The following is a 5,050-nucleotide window of genomic DNA, read 5'->3' as shown; positions in this document are numbered from 1 at the left end:
TTCTCTAGGGACAAACCTTAAAATCCAGAACAACATCATAAACCAACTCCCAAAGAACAGCCTGGGGATTACCACAAAAATGGGGAAATACCTTATCTCAGAATGAGCCATCTGCACTGGATATCCCTATTTCATGAACATTTGTGACATAGGAATGCAGACCACTGACCACACATGGTTGAATATTCCTGACATAGGAATGCACACCACTAATCTCCTTTGACCCCCTAGAGTTCTCGTGGCTCCCTATTGGATGACCTGTGTGCCTTTGTCTGGGCTCACTATTTCAAAGAATAGTCTGCATGCTGGTTGTTTCTGAAAAATAAATGTTCTTTGTGTTTGCATACTGTCTGAATCTGGTGCCTTCCTTCAGCAATTTTTTGGACCCTTACCTCACCACTGTGCTCCCATCTCCAGTGAATTGCAAGATCTTCCCTTCCTATCTCCTCTCCTTTCACTCATGGATTTATCCCGGACTCCAAGTCCAAAAAACACTCCCTAGGAATCCACAGGCCACTTGGACCAGGGAAGCAGGCCACCAAACTGCAGCTTCACCTCTCCTACTGTTCTCCCAAATTCAGTCCCTCAGTCTCACACTCCTAGCTATAACAGACTACTTGCTGTGTCACCCCTCTTTTGTCCCCCATGTCCAGATCTTCTCCAACCATTTTCCTACCCATCCTGCTATCTGAGGCCCCAACTCCAGCAGACATTTCCTGAGATCCTGCCGTCCTGCCAGAGAAGCACGTAGGTCAGGAAAGCAAACACCAGATCTTCACTCTCTCCTCTCCCTATATGTCATCCCCCATATCCAACACCAGCTCTGTAGCAGACGACCTGTTGAGTCTACTTACGCCCTGGCCCCATTCCCAGACGACTAAATGGATCTCTGTGGAAACATTCTGCTTTATTCCCTCCTCCTGTCTCTCTCAATCTTGCCCCCACCCCAACCTGACATATCTCAATTCCTAAGCCCCTGATACCTAGAAACACATTTTACCCTGAACCCTCAGTGGCCACACCTGGCAGGATGCCAGAAGAAAACCCAATCTAAGGGAAATCTGCAAATGAAAAGTTTAGGAACTCAAAAAGAAGCTCAGAAGCAAGCCTCACTAGTAGAATACAAGAGACAGAGGAGAGTATTGGCTCTAATTTAAGGATAAAGGCCTTATCTGTTCAGTTCTAGATCCCAAATTGTTGGCACAAAAATCTACTACGTGTATTAAAAAGCTTTAAGCACAATTCATTTCTTCTAACCCTTTAATTTCAGAGCCAAAAGCCCTGTGTTACTTACACTTTAGCTCTCACCCAGGCTTGCTCTGGTCCATGTGTGTCCTCATGAAAAATCCCTTGGTGACCTCCTCCTATACATTGTGCCTCATGGTCACCTCCTCTCTTCCTTCCTCTCCCCATTTGGGACTCTCCCCTGGGAATCTGGCATCAGAAGTTCGGCCTTCTCTGCCCAATCAAAGGCTGAAGCACTCTTCATCAATCAATCAGAGATAAATGGAGAACAGTCTTTATACAACATTGCTACAGGAGATGGTTCAACAATCATGACCATGTTATGGCTCCAACTGTAACCTGATTTCTGGGCACGGAAATCAGCATCTGAATACGCAGTGTCCAAAACCAGCCCCTAACAAGCCAGAATCTCAGGTACTGAAGAACAATAGAAGAAAAGACACTTCAGTCAAAGAAAATATTAATCTTAAAAAAACACTGACACAAAACATTGAGATAGCAACACACAGCCACCACACTTGCCTAAGAATCAGAGAGGGCAATGGAAACCATGGGGGGGAGGGGCGGCTTTTCCTGAAAGACCTAGCAGTTTGGTTGTTGATTGGAGGACAAGGAACTGAGGTGTATATTTTACATAACAAAGCAGACCTGTACCCCAGGTTCTCAGTCCCTACCTGGCATAGCCTGCTCCCCAACCCTAAACTTTTCAGCCCAAGGGTTATACTGCCCTTCCTCAGAGGCTGTTCCCTATATAATCCAGATATTTTGGTCTCCCCTCACCCCTCCTCTTCTTCTTCCTCCTCTTCATCATCCTCTTCCTCCTCCACTTCTTTTTCTCCTCCTCCTCCTTCTTCTATCTGGGTTCTCTCTCTCTCTCTCTCTCTCTCTCTCTCTCTCTCTCTCTCTTCTTTCTCTCTTTCTCTTCCTGCTCCCCTCTCTCTCCCTTTGCACTGCAACTCCCCTGGCCTCCTTCCCTTGAGCTAGTAAACTCACTAGAGAGCAATTTTCCAATAACCTTCAATTAATATACTTTTGCTTGAACTGGCTCATTTCAACATCAGAGAAATAATTTATTACCAGCCATGAATACGTGGCTGGATATTGTAAAGGTCCAAAATTTTCTAAAGGAAGACCCCAGACTCAGATAGCATGCAAAGACAAACAGCGTTTATTCTGCAAATACAACTAGCATACAAGTTTTTGAAATGGCAACCCCAAACAAATGCTTGCTTTTATAATGAAATGGAGAAATGGTTTGTACTACTCTTGAGTTCAAATGACAGACTCTTCCTCTTCCTCCTCTCCTCCTCGTCCTCCTCATCCTCCTCCTCTCCTCCTCCTCCTCCTCCTCATCTTCCTCCTCTTCCTCCTCTTCCTTCTCTCTGTGTACTATTTCTTTCTCTTCCCTGATCTTCCTGAGCAGGATAGGTGTTCAATGAGTCTTCACCCACTGTCAATTATTGTGAAGAAAAACTTCTTGATCAATGATGAGGACATAAACTAATGTGTATAAATTTAAGTATTTAGGATGCAGTGTGAACACATAACCATTTAACAGAAGTAATGGATTTGCCCATGTTATGTACAATCACCCATGGACATTTGACCAGATCCACAGTACTGAAAGTGAACTCACTTTAATAGGGTAAGCCTCAGACCCCCTCAGAAAGCAAATGTCCATCCTAATAACAGTTCTTCCACTGTTGCACCAGTAAACAATTTGCACTCTTTGCTTGGCAAGTTGGTATTATACCATGTAAAATCCCAAGCTCAGATAGTCTATTTTTGCAGCCTTTTAGACACCAGCTACCTGTAAAGCAAGTCTGGAACTAAGATTAGACACTGGGGAGAAATGTATGTGATTTTGCATCTGTATTTAAACACAGAAGCCGACAATTTTCCTTTTCTTCTAACTTTGCCTACTTTTGACAACAATCGAATAGTAGCCTCTTTGAATGAGTTGAGAGTGTTTTTCTCTTTTAATCAGTTTATAAATAATTGATGTTTACAACAAACTCTGGTACAAATTACTGGTAACATCCTTTTCGCCTAGTCATTTTGGTTTGGGAGTTTTTTTTTTAATTACTAAGATTACACATATGACCTATTTCACTTGGTAAGAAGGTATACAGATTTTTTTTTTTTTTTTTTAGGTTTTTTTTTTTAGGTTTTTTTCGAGACAGGGTGTCTCTGTATAGCCCTGGCTGTCCTGAAACTCACTTTGTAGACCAGGCTGGCCTCAAACTCAGAAATTCACCTGCCTCTGGCTCCCAAGTGCTGGGATTAAAGGCATGCACCACCACGCCCTGCTGGTATACAGATTTTTATTTCTCTTCTTGAATCTGTTTCAGTACTTTATGCCCTTTGTAGAAATTCATCTACTGTACAGATTTTCTAATTTGTTATGACACAATTTGTCCACAGCGTTTGTTATTGTCCACTTCCGTTCTAAATTATCAGTGGTAAAATTTATCTTTAATATGACTGAATTCAATGTTATTTCTCTCAAAGTTTTATTTATCGAATAAATGCTTCTCAATTTTATTGATTTTTTTTTTCAAGGAGGTGGTTTGTGACTTCATTACTTTTTTCTATTGTCTCAGTAATTTTCTTTAAATATTTATTATTCCTTTCTACTTCCTGACTTAATTTTAGTTTGTTCTGATTTTTCTGAAAATGGGAATTTTTCTTCTTTTACCTTGTTTTCCTTCTGCACAACTTAATTGTTTACAGTAATAAACTCCTCAAGTAAGCACAGCTTTATGTGCATCTCAGATATGTGTCTATAATACATATTCAAGTCCACTTACATGGAAGGATTTTTTTTTATTCTTTTCTTGTTGTTGAAAATAGATTCTTCTCTCATACAATACATCCTGGCCACAGTTTCCCCTCCCTCTGCTCCTCCCATCTCCCTCCTTCTTTCTCTTTTCCCCAGATCCACTCCCCCACTTTCTCATTAGAAAGGAGCAGGCCTCCAAGAGACTTCAGAAGCACAACAAAGTTGATAGAACAAGGAAAAGGCCCTAGTACTGAGGCTGAACAGGGCAACTCAACAGAGTAAAAGAATTACAAGAGCAGGCAAAAGAGTTAGAGGCACACCCACAATTTGAACCACTGATTACTTAAAGAGCATATTCTTTTAATTCCACACATTTGTGAGTTTTCCAATTTTCTTTTTTTATGTATATTTTTATTTATCTATTTATTTATTCATTTTTTAAATTATTTTCTTTATTTACATTACAAGTGCTATCCCGAAAGTTCCCTATACCACACCCACCCCTGCTCCCCTACGCACCCACTCCTACTACTTGGCCCAGGCCTTCAGCTGGGTCATATAAAGTTTGCAAGACCAAGGGGCCTCTCTTCCCAGTGATGTCCGATTAGGCCATCTTCTGCTACATATGCAGCTAGAGACACAAGCTCAGGGGGTACTGATTAGTTCATGTTGTTGTTCCACCTACAGGGTTGCAGCCCCCTTCAGGTCCTTGGGTACTTTCTCTAGCTCCTCCACTGGGGACCCCATGTTCCATCCAATAGCTGGCTGTGAGCATCCACTTCTGTGTTTGCCAGGCACTGGCATAGCCTCACAAGAGGCCGCAATATAAGGGTCCCTTAAGCAGCATCTTCCTGGCATGTGCATTAGTATCTAGGTTTGGTGGCTGATGATAGGATGGATTCCCAGATGGCGTAGTCTCTGGATAGTCAATCCTTTCATCTTAGCTCTAAATTTTGTCTCTGTACCTATATCCTTTCATTAGTATTTTGTTCCTTATTCTAAGGAGGAATGAAGTATCCACAC

This window comes from Mus pahari, chromosome 12, assembly GCF_900095145.1.
Source record: "Mus pahari chromosome 12, PAHARI_EIJ_v1.1, whole genome shotgun sequence".
In the NCBI taxonomy this organism is placed as follows: Eukaryota; Metazoa; Chordata; class Mammalia; order Rodentia; family Muridae; genus Mus; species Mus pahari.
This window is presented reverse-complemented; position numbering follows the sequence as displayed.